This window comes from Phoenix dactylifera, chromosome 2, assembly GCF_051530095.1.
Source record: "Phoenix dactylifera cultivar Ajwa chromosome 2, Ajwa_hap1_PhDact_Kaust_v1.1, whole genome shotgun sequence".
Taxonomy (NCBI): Eukaryota; Viridiplantae; Streptophyta; class Magnoliopsida; order Arecales; family Arecaceae; genus Phoenix; species Phoenix dactylifera.
In genome coordinates this window covers 16,249,413-16,265,562 of record NC_143191.1, presented here as the reverse complement: position 1 = coordinate 16,265,562, position 16,150 = coordinate 16,249,413, and the positions used below count along the sequence as shown (strand labels likewise).

The 16,150-nt window shown below is 38.7% G+C and overlaps 1 long non-coding RNA gene and 1 pseudogene across 3 annotated transcripts in view; both read right to left on the bottom strand.

Annotated features, from left to right (window-relative positions):
* The window catches only part of LOC113461160 (uncharacterized), a 29,600-nt gene extending 15,933 nt beyond the window's left edge, over positions 1–13,667 (bottom strand). For both annotated transcript variants that reach the window (XR_016399156.1, XR_015975159.2), the window contains exons 1-2: positions 13,145–13,667; positions 12,543–12,606 (exon numbers count right to left, since the gene is read on the bottom strand). This is a non-coding gene — a long non-coding RNA (uncharacterized LOC113461160). The remainder of the gene's footprint in view (positions 1–12,542; positions 12,607–13,144) is intronic.
* Positions 173–12,531, bottom strand: LOC148714571 (octanoyltransferase LIP2, mitochondrial pseudogene; annotated as a pseudogene). The gene has a single exon (XR_016399143.1). The product of XR_016399143.1 is annotated as an octanoyltransferase LIP2, mitochondrial pseudogene (transcript).
* Positions 13,668–16,150: the final 2,483 nt, after the last annotated feature.

The window sequence follows — 16,150 nt, the reverse complement described above, 5'->3', positions numbered from 1 at the left end:
TGGCTCGTTAGCATTCTGATTCAAAACACCAAAATCCTTAGTAGTCTTAAATCTTAAGCTCTGATACCACAAGAATGTCACGCTCCATATCCGAATCCGTGACACGGCCGTGCTATTGCCGACTACCGCCCACAATAGCACGCAGCCTCATACACAGGTAACAGGGTAGTCAAACCAACCAAATCTTTTCATATGAAAGCATTCTTAGTACAACATGCTGGTTAGTACCCAAATACAGAGCTTCTATGTAGTTTATGTATACAAAAGTATACTTGCTTTACCCCAAAAGAAAGAAGCCCTGATACAAAATTAAAGTATCTCTGGCAGCTTTCAGTGGTGAGGATCTGAAGAAAAAAAATGTAAATAACGGGTATGAGCTACACAGCTCAGTAAGTAATCATACATAATCTTACTGGATCGAACATAATGGTAACCATGTTTATGCAGGGTTTAAGAAGCTGGCATGCGTATTATCTCACAATTTATCATGGCAAAATATGTATGCTTGGAAAACAAAGCAGTATTTTCAGTCAAACAGAATTTTCATAAAATATGCACATGAAACCGTGCCCCCGGCATGTCGTGGTCCATTCTCTCGGATGCTACTGCGAAGTCCATTCGGCCACTGGCGGGGCCAGTTAGTCATTCTCGGCCACTAGCAAGGCCAGCGAAGTTATTCTCGGCCACTAGCAAGGCCAGCTCAGTTGCATTCGATCAGTAGCATCTTTGAGCCCATTATAGTGCCTCTTGGCTAGATAGTATTTCGTTATACTAACTTGCATGCATGATTAAAATATAAGCATAATCATGGTGCATACATGGCCATAGTTTATGAGATTAGGCAAGTTACTTATCCATCATAACATATCATGCATGAATAACACTTTAAAAACTTAACAAACATAGTACTCATATAATCCACAATAAGATTAAAATAGATTACTTACCTCAATTCACTGTCCAAATTTCTCAAGTCTAGGAGACTAATCCTTAATCACCTAAAACAACATCATAGGGATTACATTATTCCCCATTTATTTATTATAAAATTTCTTAGTTCATCATACTATGAACTTACTTGCTTGAATCCCATCCAAGGATTTAGCCCAAGTCCAATTTGAAGCCTTTGGGGTTCGATTTAAGACCAGATTGGGTCCACATGGGTTGATTGGGTTTTTAATTAAAGGATTGGGCCTCGTTTATAATTGGGTCCAACCTTTTCTAGCCAATTGGGTCCTCTGATTTGGTCAATGTGGCTCATTTGGGCCTGAGTCAAGGTTAGCCCAAGGTCAATTCGACCTTCTGTCGGTTGAATTGGGTTTGAATTGGGCCTGATTCACAATCAATTAGGTCTGCTGAGACCAACTCAGCTTAATTGGATTCGGACCCATTTCAATTTAACTTAAATTAGCTCGGATTTAACCCAATTTATAGTTTGGGCTCGTCCAAACTTAGCCCAATCTGATTGAGCTCGGATTTAGACTTAGCCCAATCTAATTGGGCTTGGGTAGTCAAATTTGGCTAAACCCATTTCATTTCATTTTTTTTCCTTTTCTTCTCTTTTCCTTCTTTTTCTTTTCTTTTTCTTTTTCTTTCTTTTTTTTCTTTCCTTTTCTTCTCCTCCTTTTTCTTTTCTTTTTCTTCTTTTCTTCTCCTTCCCGAAGCTTCCTCTCCTCCCTTCTTCTTTCATCCCGATCTCCCCTTCCTCTTCTCCTCTACTCTCCGGTGAAGAGAGGACGACGGTCTCCTCTCTTCTCCGACGAAGGGAGGACGGCGAGTGGAAGGGGGGAACGACGAGCGGAAGAGGGCCGGGCCACGACCGGCGGCGTCCCCGGCCGAGCCTGCAGCGCTCTCGGCCGAAGCCGGCGGCCGCCGCACAAGATGACGAGGATGAGTCCCCTCTTCCTCTCTTCTTTTTCTTATTCCTCCCTTCACCAACCTCCCATATTCTCTCTCTCGCTCCCAAACCCTCTCTCTTCCTCTCTCTATTCTTCTCCTGTGAAGGAAGAAGGGGAGTTTGGGAGGGCCGGGCCACAGCCGGCGGTGCCATGGCCGGGCTCGCGGCGTCCTCAGCCGTGCCTGCGGCTGAGCCCACGGCCGCGCCCTTGGCCTGCCAGCAGCCGATGCCCGCGCCGACGGTGATCGCGGCCGAAGCCGGTGGCCGTCGCCGGTGGCCCTCGGCCTGCCAGCAGTCCCCTTCCTCCCTTCTTTCTTTGTTTCTTTGTTGTCCTGAATAAATCAAGAGATGAGAAGGCAGGGGGCGTACCTAACTTCTGGGGAGTACCAGCGACGATCCCTGCTCCCACGCGTAGGCTAACGATTCTGAGACTCCGTTCTGCGGGAAGTGGAGAAGGAGATTGTAGTATCCCGTGCTCCGGTGCCTCCACTCCAACACCTCTTCTGCCGGTTCACAGGTTCTTGAGATTTTTGAAGGAAGAACCAGTAGGTTCTTAAGTGGTTTCGGGGGGGGGGGGGGGGTTCGAGGTGTCACGCCCAGCTTCCTCTTCATGAAAGGCTTAACAGCTGGGTCTGCCCCTGATCCCCACCTGGCCCTAGTCAAATCCATGCATAAAGCATGAGGTGGCAGCCATCAAACGGGCTGCCAACTATGGGCCCAGTTAGCCTATTAGATGTCATGGCCCAATGTTCAAATATGGGCCGAAAAAGAAGTAATTGGGCCCAGTTGATTTTTGGACCCAGGTATTACAACTTGGAGGTGTAAGGAAAGGATGGCAATGATCATTTGAGATTGGATTGTAGCTGGTTCGCGGAAAAAGGAGGAGGAAAAGTGTGGTCAACGGGAAAGTAATGAGATGCCTCTTGTTTGGTTGGAGTTTTTAAAGGAGAGAGACGGAAAAGTTGTATTCCCATGGGAATATAATTCCCACATTTCATGAAAAAGTCTTTCCCATGAGAAACATGGGAAAGTAACTTTCCCATGAGGCGGAATCACTCCATTTTTATTTTTTTCCAAAAAGGCCCTTCAGCATTAAAGAAGCATTAAAGAGGCATTAAAGACCTAATTTTTATTAAGGGTATAATAAGAATTATACATAAATTTTCAGGAAAGTGAATGGCCAACCAAACACAAGCACTTTGTAAATTTGTCACTTTCCCATGGTCAATCAAACATACCAAAAGTACTTTCCTAGGCATCCTCTTCCTAGAAATTTGTTTCCCAAGAATCATATTCCTAGGAAGAAAAATGCTTCCCGCAAACCAAACAAGCCCTAAATGACTTCATAACCTGGTTTTACTTTTCAATGATTGGGATTACATGTTAAAACTAGCTAGAGAGACATTCTTTTTGCAATTGTCAGGTGCTCATATCAGGAAGAAAACTAGGTTTGCAGCCCTAATGAAATTACTAGTTCACATGACATTACTAAATACTGGTTGAATGGGCATGCTGGCATGATTCTTCAGCAAATCTTAGAAAACTAATTATTCTATAACGGACACCAAATATTTGACACACTTTCAATCAAATTAGCATGCCTCTAAATTGCAAGGTAGTGCAAGAAGGATGAGATGGAAGAGAGCATAAGAAACACAAAACTGATTTTAAAATTTTCATTCGATGATTGTGTTATTTGTTCCATTAGCTATACACAACAAAATTGCTCCTTAATTTCCATCAAAAAGAAAAAAACTGCTCCTTAACAATAATTAGTACATGGCATTTGATCTCTTGGTCTCTGTTGTGAAATGTCAAGCATTTTGTTGTTCTTTGGTCCAAAGTCATACAATTTCTCATAGCTTACAACTTTAAAATGAAATTTCACACTAGTACAAAATAAAAATAATATGAGTTCAATTACATATACTGATTCAGATAAATAAAAAGATGTTAGCTGGTTGATCATGTATATCATAACAATTACAAGACCCAGCTACAGAAGTTTAAATATCAAAATGCTAAGGAAGTACGCATCAAATACTAGACATGTAAAATTTGAACCCTTTAAGCCTAGAAAAAATCTCCATTATGAGTGACCGATAAAGATTGTCGATAAGAAGGAGGAGGTCTCCAAATAACAAGTAATTACACCAAGAGAGAGAGAGAGAGAGAGGCTATTTTAGAACTTGAGGATGGGATAATAGCAAAGTACCGTCAACTTTTTGAAGGCCTAGGTATATCAATATTTCGAGGATGCAATTCCTTTTAGGAGGTATGTGGAAATGCCTTACCTCTCCCCTACTTCTTTCCTAGCTTTTTCCTCTTCTACCTTTGTTAATCTAGTTGAGGAAGGACTGGAAGTCTTGCCCCCTTCGTTCCTTTTCTCGATGAAATTTTTTTCTTGGGCATCCTATCACGAAGAGGTTAACAACCCCATGATCATCGGCTCTCTATCCTCTACGAGCCAAGAAGCCCCTCCGAGCTGGCTTACCTTCCATTGAACGTAGTTATTGGAGCCTCCCTTGCTTTCAACCCGCCTCCTCTGCTTCTCATTCAACCATCTCCTAATCTCACCATCCTAGCTCCCATTGCCACTTATTGAAGTTCAAAGACCCACCCCTCCATTCGCCCAGCCAATTCTACTTGCTAGACTCATGATTTAACCAGCAGCACATTTGATTCCCTATCTCCCTTGTGGCTGAAATGCCACCACCCACCATGATTCCCTGGAAGGGGGAGGGTGCTTTGCTACCTCACAGGATCCCCATCGCCTCATCACTGGCACCCCCTCCACCTTTGTTTCTCTGGTTTTCCCTCTTTCCTTTCTCTCTCTTCTCTCTCCTTCTCTCCCTCAGTTGAAGGATGACTCTCTCTCTCTCTCTCTTTCTCTAATTTGGGCCTTTGACCATAGACGTCTAATTTAGGCCCTTGACCTCATAAGAGTATGTTTTGCGTCACCCTTCTTTCTGTAGCATACCAAGCAACTTAAAGAGACATACCGTGATGCATTTGTGGGGTTCTTGGATTCAACACCAAGACAAAACTTTACTCACCATAAGTGTGATAGTCGTATGCTGTTATTGAAGCATATATGCACATCATAAGAATGAAAGCACCAGCTTCCATACAATATCAGCATGGGCAACCATCTCTTCTTTTAATATAATGGATATAGAATGCAATGATCCTTTTTTCTGAGTCATCGTTAGGGCATCCCTTAATGTAACCTTTAAAGAGCATTCCATTTCACTCGAGATCTGGTTCTGAGGAAGAGATCTCATCTGCATCATGAACAAACACCATCTCTTCCTAAAGTTACCACTTAATTTTGTTTTTAATGCACACCAAACTTTCCCATAATCCAAAATTGCATCAGCTCCGCCTAAACAATTTAACTTAATGAATTTTCAATATATTTGATAATTAGTCCAACAAAATTTTCAATATAATAACCTAATGAATAAGTTACAACGAAGCAATAAGTACTAGAACGAGTACACACCAATCCAGAAAAATATTGTAATCAATTATGCCTCGTATCTCACTTAAGCTCACCAGTTTTCAAGGACAATGGATCTTGTTTCTATTGGAGGTCACTAAAATGAAATACTCTTGCTAAACACTGTATTAGCTGTTCATGAATCACTTCATCAGATGGAAGTTCCATCTTGGTCTCTCTTCTCAATGATGTCACCCCTTTATCTGAAATTCCACAAGGCACAATATGCTTAAAATAACTTAGATCAGGATCTATATTGAAGGCCAATCCATGAGAAGTGATGCCTGAAGATATTCGAACACCAATGGCACCAATCTTCCTGCCTCCCACCCATACCCCAGTTTCACCTACTTTCCCTGTATGAGCTTTCACACCGTACAGAGCTGCAAGTTCAATCATAGCCGATTCAAGGCCTTCAACATACTTCCGTGCACCAAACCCAATATCCCTAAGAGAGATGATGGGATATAAAATAGCTTGTCGTGGGCCATGAAAGGTTATGTCTCCTCTCTCCGTGTAGTGCAACTCAGCACAATGGCTTTGAGGACGGCCTCAGGCACTAACAACTTGTGATATGTTCTCCGTTTTCCAAGTGTGTAAGTAGGTAGATGTTGAAGGGATAGCACGGTGTCTAGGATTTTACCAGCTTTATGATCTGAAAAAAGTCTCTTGCAGCTTGAGTGCATCCAAGTAGTTGACAATTCCTATCTTCCAAATCTCAATGCTCCATTGAAGTTTCATTTCCACTGAAGTAGTTGACAATTCCTCCAGTGCACTAATATGTTTCTATTACAGAGTTGTCAATTGATCAAGAATTAAATATGTCCTCCGTGTGAAATAGAAAATATAATGCAAGCACCACATGCTTAAGTACATTTACATTCTATTATGCAAATTTCCATCTCAGAATTTTCCAATCCTTCATATTGTGCAATGCAAATTTGAGTAATACGACTGAAAACTTAGCAGCTAACATATCGAACACAAGTTTTATAGATAGCCTGTGCATATGCAAATTTGTTACTTCTAGGACTGGTAGCTATTATGCAGCCTAAACCAGAAGCTAGTATGGGAACAGATTTGGAGATAGACGAATATTACTCAAGAAAAAGGTTGGGGATGATAGTCATATGTAAGTGGTTGTGCTAGATAATATTTAATAAGAAAAAGTATTATTTAAAATTCATCAAAATCACTATATGGGGATTCAACGAATGATAAACAGCAAATAGTTTCGCCCTCATTGAACAAAGCTTGGTCATCATAAAATATACGAACCACCTCAGAAGAATAACGAATAAGTTCTCTAGAAGCATTTGGAATTGGTTGTGAAAAGTTAGTCTGATTACTAAATAAGTATTTTGCCCTTCTCAGGTGTCTGCACTGACTTGCTTCAGCTTTGGTTTCTCTGTGGAGTTTGGGATAGTAACTCAACCCAAATACAGTGGTTGGTCCAGAATTGCCTAGGAGATTGATTTCTTTAAATTTTCCAACTACTGTAATTAGAGAGTACTATTTGTTTTTGATTACTTACTAAACACATGCAGAATACTTTGAAATAGCTTGTTTTGTTATCTGAAATAGATCATCCATCTAAACATAATATCTCCAACCTCAGACCTTCACTCTCTAATGATATGACTATCAAATTTCATAGGCTTTTGACACAGGAAAACTTGGCTACTCTACGTTATGATATGTAGTGTCACAAGATGTGGGAATTTGAGCCACCTAAATTTAATGTTCAAAATTATTCTATTCAAATCAGGTTGCATCAGGAAGTGGAACACAATAATGTCAAAGCCCACCTTAAAACTACTCTTGTAAATACGAACCTTCTATAATTTCAACTGAGTGAACAATAAAATGCTAACAAGTAACCATGTTGCAAATAATGGGAGGCATTTCAGTAACTCATGGATTAGTTGAAGGGGACATGAATGCCAAGTTCTTTCACCTGCACAATGGGAATAGATATATTTATGTGAACCTATTGGGAGCTTATTGACAACCAAGAAGGTATTGAGCATATTTCTCCTATGAATTCTTATGATAAATGGACTGCTCATCTAGAATTGTAGCTTTAAAGATGGTTTTTCTTTGCCAAACTAGTGAATGAGAAAACAGAACAAAATGCCATTACGAAGACCATTATTCCAATGAGAATCCAGTCTTTCAACTCTTATGCATTTCTGAGCATACAAGACATTATAATGATGCCTGATCATTATGTTGTTACACTTCTCTTTTGAAAAATTTTAACCTCCCAATCTAGTGCATACTTTGTTTCAGAAAGAACTTCCAATTGCATCTATATTTGATCACCTGAGAACCATTAGCAATCGTTATTTATGCAAGGGTCCCCTCCTTGACCAAAGAGTGCTCCATCCTCAAGAAGAGCAGCAAGATGCAAGCTTGATGCCAAGATTGCTCGAAACCTAAGGCAAAACACAAGAAAACGAGAACAAGGAAAAATAAAATAACCGAGACGAGATTCTAAGACACGTTACTGTGTTGCTGTCCTTGGGATAGATTTCCGTTTCCCTCAATGGTGCAACCAGTCTCATGCTAGTCTAACCCCAAGAAACAACAAAAACCTCTCATAATAACCTCTCATCAAAATTAAAAAAGGGGCATCACACATTTTGCATCAAATGAAGGTGTCTTCATGACAGGACATCCACCAAGTGTACATATGTCACAATTCATACAAGTCTCAAGTGATTAATGTCTTGAACTTCAGGCACACATACAAATTTAACATACGACACACAATGTGAACAAGGATCACATACAAACTTCAGCACTATTTTATCATAGGCGCCCGGCATATTCGTGCTTTCTCAAATCACTCAACAATTTGTTCCTACCCATTGAACCTTTTCCTGGGATCTCCATTCATAATGTAGGGTTGCCATTGAAGGTGATTTACATTATAGGCTTCAGCTACATTCCTCTTGATGTCTCTAACACTAGTCTTTTTGATAGACCTTTAATTCAAATCCTTTGATCAGACATAATCAATATGTGAATACTCTTTCGGTTATGCCCCAGATGTATAAGTATGGATTTTCCATTATATATTTTACGTTTAGCCTTTGCAATTGCTGCTTGTTTATCACAATGTACAGGTACGACGGGGATTGGCTGGCTCCCCAATTCATCTGCAGACAGATTCCTAAGCCAATTTGCTTCTTCACTAGTGAGGTCAAGAGCACTGAACTCAGCCTCCATAGTAGATTTAGATATCAAGGTATGCTTGGTAGAATTCCAAGCGATAGCAGCACCTCCAAATGAAAACACATACCCACTAGTTTCTTTGGTCTCCGCTTTGGCAGAGATCCAATTTCCATCATTATATGCCTCAATAAAAGGTAGGCATCCTCCATAGACTAATCAACAGGATATTGCACCTTTACGGTACCTCATTACCCTTTCTAGTTCACTGTAGTGAAGTTTATTGGGTTGACTAGTATACCATCTAAGCAGCAAATATCAGGTTTGGTATGATTGTCAAGAAATTTAAGGCACCCAACTATGTAGTAATATTTACATTGTGCCACACTTTCTTCTTCTTCTTCTTTTTCTTTAACCTACTATTAGCATCAAAAGGAGCATGGGCAGGTACATTCATAATAACTGAATCTTTTAAGTATACTTTCACTTTAGTGAGATTGAGTAATAACATTTTCTTCAGGGGTTTTAATTATTTTATGTTCTGAAATCATATCAGCTACTCCTAAGTATTTCATATTAAGATTTTGAGAAAGAAAAGACTTAGTCTCATTTATTTTATCAACACTAGTTCAGAAAATAAAGACAAAGTATCACACCTGAATTACCATCAAATTTACTATATGCAGATTTATCTGATTCATTTCTTGAAAAGCCATTAGATATCACAACAGTATCAAATTTTTCATGCCACTATTTAGGAGTCTTCTCTAAACAGTACAATGATTTAATAGTCTAAATATTTTATGTTCTTGTCCTGGAACTACAAACATTCATGGGCCTTTAATTCTCCATATAAGAAGGCTGTTTTAACAGTCACCTGATGGATACAAATAGATGCTACTGCAATTAAGGTTCTAACTGTGGTGCAACAGATGAGTAAGTATCAAAATATTCAATCCCCTTATGTTGTTTAAACTAACCTATCTTTAAATCTTTTCAACTGTACCATTAGCTCCCAGTTTCCTTCTGAAAAGCCACTTGCATCCAATGGTAAAAATCTAGAAGTAAATCAACTAATTCCCATATATTATTAGCCATTAAGGAATCCATTTCATTTTTATTACTTCTTCCACCAAAAGGGAGAATATATAGATGACATTGCCTCATGAAAAGCTAGCAGGACCACTTTCCACTAGATAGATAAAGAACTCATTACCTATCTTTGGTTCTCTTGTATTACATTTACTCCTAAGTTCAACTATATCATTATTTTTCTTAGATGCAGGAACAGAAAGATCCTATTGGGCAGGGGAGCTTGGGGAGCTTTCCATATTAACTTCGTTCTCAAGAAACCATTGATCACCTACAAGTCACCTTCAACCTACAAGGTTTCAGGCTGGGGGAGCTTGGTGGTTGTAAGAGTGTACCAGGATTTTGTTTTAATTGTTTAACAAAGATTTACTCACTAAAAGTAATGGGTTTGAGATGTTAATGTAAGTAAGAAAGTAAACATGAAAGATCATATAAGGTTATAATTGAAACCATAGTCTGACGAACTGGCCCGTACCGGCCGGTTCGGACCAGTCCGGCCTGCAACTGGTATGCCGGAGCAATGAAAACCAGCACGGGCCGAACCCAGTCGGAGCCGAGGAAGACGAAGAGGAGAGAGAGAGAGAGCAAGGAAGAGAGGGAGGGAGGAGAGGCCTCCGCCACCCACGGAGGGCCACGGGGGCTAGCGGAGGCCGGGGGGGCGGTAGAGCCCGCGGGGCCGCGGTGGAGGCCGAGGTTGCAGAAAAAAATTTAGAAATTTGTAAGTCAAGTCGGCAAATCGATTACTTACTTCATTTAAAAATTCTCAAATTTTTTAATTTGGAGATTTTTAAATGAAGTCGGCAACCGATTTGCCGACTTCAATCAGTTGCCGACTTCACTAAAAAATCCTTAAATTAAAAAACCGCAGCCACATTCCTTGTTTCTTCCGAAACAGGGGACGTGGCCGCGGCCGCGGCCTCCGTCGCCCCCCCACGGGCTCCGCCGCCCCCCCCCCCCACGGCCCTCCGTGGGCGACCTCTCCTCTCCTCCCGCCCTCCCTCCCCCGCTCGCTCTCTCACTCTCTTCTTGTTCGCCGGTTCCGGTGGAGAAGAGTGCTCTGGTTCGGTACCGGTTTAAACTGGTTTGAACCGAAACCGTGCCGGTCTGATAGGCGACCGGTACGCCTACCAGTACCGGTACTGCAAACCTTGATTGAAACAATATATTCGTAAAAGCTTATGATGGCACAAACATTTTGCTAAGTAAAGGTCAGGTTGAATAATGTTTTCCATATACTGTTTAATGTACTAGGACCACAATTAGAAGATTTGGGTGGATTGGATTATTTATTGTTGTGATTTCTAATGATGGTGATCTTCCAAGATTTCTTGGTGAACTCTAGAAGAGGGATCACCAAGGAAACATGTAAGAACTAGATTCTTTCATACTTGAGGTGGATTTTCATATCATTTATTAACTATACACTCAAAAAGAAAATAATTATGATACATGAAGTACATGATAACTAGGATGAGTCTATGCGACTGGTACTCAAAATCCAACATTAAATGCCAAATCATGGTGTCACAAAAGCAGCCCAAACTGGCCATATCTTGCATTGCTCGGTTCCTTCTCCAACAAAGAGGAAGGAGAACAATCCACATATTTCCAAAATGCTCTTCAAAGATGTCGTCTAATTTATTCAACTATTTGTAAAGCGAACTTGAAAAGGACATATTGTTTTGTTTTAACAAAATATTTTAATCTTTTTGGATGATGTATGGTATAAATCTATATGTGGAAGGTGGACTAAAATGTGTTCAAATATAAAAAGAAGTTTGAAGGCACAAAATAATGTTTAAATGTAATGACCATGAAGAGGACATTTCTTGAAGAACCAGCCTACCTTGGCAGAGGTCAAACATGCCAAGTACCTTAATTAATGAGTTTATCAACTAAAAGAAAGAGAAATATTTTAATGACAACAAAGTCGATAAATTAGTCCCAAAAAATACTTAAATGTGCATTAAAAAACTAAAAAGAAAGATTAGATTGGAGGAGGATAAAACTTGTCAAAGTAATTTCAATGATCACTTTATCAACTGAAAGAAAGATTTTTTTAAAAATGATAGAATATTAGATAATATGGCTAAGGTGCAACACAAATATTTATTACCCCCTCCCCCATCCCCTCCCCCACCCCCAAAACACAAAAAGTGAAAAAGGTTAATAAGTTGCTTGGCCATACTCATGTGGTCTTTTCCCATGTATGTCACAAAGGCAATTAGTTAATAGAGGTTTGACCTTAGTAGAAAGAGACATCTGAGACACCCACTTTGAAATCTCTTAAGAGCTTGCATTTGCACTTGCTTCTTAGGTGCTTTTTACTCTAAACTTCTTGTAGATATCCACTTCCCTTCACTAGCATACAAACCCATTCCACACATCTTCCCAGATCAGGTAAATAAGGCTAGGATTCACATGATTGCGCAGCAATTGGTGGAGCCCTCTAATACTTATCTTGGAACAACCTTATCCATGTATGGTCGATTGTTAATAAAAAAACATGTGCCCCTAATTAACTTTATAAGTTGCATGCCTATTATTATTTGTTTTTAGTAAAGCATAAACCATTGCAAGTTTGCATGCTAGACAAATAATTTAGGGTTCGCTGTCTTGGTTTCCAAAGAAAGACAATAAAAAAAAATTAGTGATACTATTATCAAAGTTTTGAATCCAAACAAAGATACGAGAAGCATGTAAATAATTTTTCACTAGAGAACTATTAGAGTAGGTTAAGCAAGCAGTATTAGATGGATTGATGGATTATCATTGGATCGAAGAATACATGATAGAATTGCTTTTTTATTGAACATAAAAAGAAAATAAAAGATAAACAAAATAAGATTTGGTCCAAAAGGTTATCATACTTACCTAGGATCTAAAGATGAATATGGATGATCTTAGTGTCAACCTCGTATTTCACTGCAATACTCACCTATATAGATATTTTAGAGAAAAGCATCAATAATTGTACCACGGGAGAAAAATAATGAAAACTTGTAAGTTGTAACAATTATTTTGGTTGGTATGAGCACATTGCATGTAAAAGTAAATTGCTGAAGGTCTAAGATACCAAAACCTGAGGATCCTAGCATCCAATCAACTAATAGATTGAGATGAAATACTGGACTATTGATGTTTGAAGCATTTTGACAAACATATGAAAGACATACATATCTTTAATAACAAACATCAACATATCCACTTTTCCTCTTTTCTTTTTCCCCCTATTTTTAAAGCAAATATTCATGCATCTCAAAACACTAAGACATTCTGACAAACAAGTGGAAGGCATGCACAATTATTATCATTATAAAAAATCAAGAGCTCACATTCGAAAGAGAAAAGTTAAGATTTAATACGAGAAGGCGACAATAATATCCATCAGAGAAAATATTAATGCTAGGTAACACGAAAAAAATAAAAATAAAAATAAAAAATCACACAAGAGGGAACGACTTTGTTGACCTGACCTTCGTGTTACAGCCTGCTATTTCTCTTTTTCTTCGTCGCCCTCCCGTCTCCTCTGGAACATGATTTTTTCAATAGGTTTGTTATGTAAGAGAAGGCCTGGGCTCGGACCAGACTTGGGCGTGGGCACATGGGTCGGAGCAAGTTCATTTCCGAGCCTCCACGTAAAGGTCTTAAGCAAGCCCTCCGCACTCTAATTGCAATTTGAGATCGGTTCTTCCCTTCAATCTTTGGCTGGTGAGGAAACAACATGGCTGAGTTGATCCTTTGCATGATTCAAATCTTCGATCATAGCGTGCACTTAACAGCTAATAATCATCGACTAGTGAAAGAGTGATCACCATTGCTTTCAATTTGGACACATGCCTGAAAAATATTTTGATTGACTGCGCTCATTGCTGATTGCCATCTTCAGCATTCAGACTTAAATATGATGTTAAATGGACTAAAATTGTGTATCATTTGAATTAATAGAATCACACCCCAAATCCAGAGTATGATATGGCCATGCTATCGAGAATAACAGTCTACGATAACAAAGCCAATATTACATTTAGCTTCAAATCTATCTCAAATATAATAGAATAAATAGGAATTCGTTTTCATTATCTATTAAATGTAACCAATACTAGTTCAAAACAGCTAAATTCAAACATAAAAACCAAACCCATAATATTTACTATTCAAAAAATTACTAGATATGCCTCCGCAACATGACATATTCTGATATCTAGTTGGCTTGATTCTGATTCTAGTTCCAATTCTTGTCGCGAACCAATGCATGCTTAAGTTTATGGAGTGCGCATTAGAGCATGTATGAAGTTTGTTTCATCGATTATGAACACTTAGAATCAGCCTATTTCATTTTAATATTGTTCGAGTGATATGACATGGACCCTCTTATTTAGTGTGTAGACAATTCCGTATTTTGTAACATAGGCTCTTGATAGTTGATAACATGTTTGGTTATTTTCGTGGCTACTTTCATATATATATCTTGGTTAAACAGCATAAAAAGATTGTTCCTATTTTTACCAAATTCCATATTTTGTATTATAGGCTCTTGATACTATGTTTGGTTGCTTTCCTAGACACACTACGGAGAACTTATATATAAACATATATTTTCATCTTCTATAGTTAAAATTTGTTGAGCTATATGTGAAATAGAAATATATTATATCCAAAATATAGCTCTTTTTATTTAAGTTTTAAAATAAAACATGTCAATATTCCTTAGATAGGAGCAAATACCGATAGAGTCAATACCGTTATCCTAGTCCCATCCTTTTATCTTCCCACCATCCTCTCCTCCTCTCCAATAAGAATTGAAATCATTGATCTCTATGTTCCATTCCTCAATGAGGTTCTTGAGGGTTCTCTATTCCGAATAGGACTTCCCTATTGATGGTCCATAACTCTTCTCAAATATGGTCTGCTTCCATCAGTATTTGTTTCTAGACCTTGTTGAATTATGAGCTACAATATATTCCTTTCATTTTCAAACCATTCCTGAAATTTATTATGACAGTGCTTTTGTTCTTTAAGGTTGATGGCTTAAGTCCGGCTTGTTACATTACAAATTGGACTGCATTGTTGTGCACCAGGCTAATTTAACACCAAATTGAGCAGTAGCAAGATAGTACGGTGAGACAGACTCCTAAGAGGATTTTAGTAGCAAAGGTCATACTAATTTAGGTTTCCATTGGTTTCCTTCCTTCACAAGCATATTTACAAGATTCTTCTACAACAAAATGTCTCTTGTGAAGATTCAGTTTTAAAGATTGTTAGACACTTGTGATAATGCATCAGATTATTTATGATGAAACTACTTTATCTTTCGTAAACATATAGCTTGCAGGCCACATGTTTTTGCACAAAGCATATGAAGAGAAACCGATTGTCATAGACTCAAAATGATGTTGTTGGTTACAGATTTGAGATTTATTTATGTTTATCCATATTCCAAATATATATATCATGGGCTGTTTAAAAAGCAAATAAATGATTTATGAGAAGTAATAGAAGAAACAAGCCAAATGATGAAGAAAGCATGCTCCTGCCTTGAGAGAGGTGGGACTCTGCTTAATGTCTTGTTTTGTTCTTTCCCCCTCAGTTAATGATAACATTGCAAGATGTCGAAATTGACTATTTACTGAAACTTAATATTACAATGATAATTATTCCAGCCTATAACTAGTCAGCGAAACTTAATATTATAATGGTAATCATTCCAGCCTATGACTAGTCACCGAAACTTAATATTACAATGGTAATTATTCCAGCCTATTTCGTGCAACCTCGTGTTGCTTGCTCGAATCTGAGACTCTGAGAATTCATAGCTCTTCTTCCAATTTTCTCTCTAAATCTTGTTGAAACTAAAGATTTAGATGCTTTTTTTCCGGATGCTTTCTGGTTTTCCGTACAGTATTAAGCCTGTTGGCTGATTCAGTTCTGATGGCAAAGGCCGATAACTTAGAAGTATTAAACGCACATGGTGGTTAAAGTTTCTCCACTAAATAATGTGAGAGCACTACAGCAACTAGAAGGTTTAGCACATTTAAGGAGTAATAAATTTGATTCCCCACCCACCGTGGACTTAAGCAGATGAAGGGAAAGTGACAACATTTTTCTATTAATAATTTATCACTATCCAGTGGATCGCGCGCTTGGGATTTTTCCTATAAAGCTATCTTGATTCTGATAAGGGTTCAGGATGCAGTCATTTTTCAAAAAGAGTCATTTTTTCTAGAGGAAAACAAGATAAGGATCAGTCCGACCACAAACCAACACGCACATGGAGGAAAACAAAAAAAAACGAGGTGGAAAAATGAAGCAATACGAGCAGGCGTGCCATTGTAAGGATTGGACTTTGTTTGGACAAAGCCAATATTGGACAAAACAAGCCTCTCCTTGCTTGCATCATCCATGATCTCATTTACAGGGAGCAAACAAGAAACCACAGTCACCAGTTTGTCAAGCAAATAAAATGTCCAAAACTTACGGTA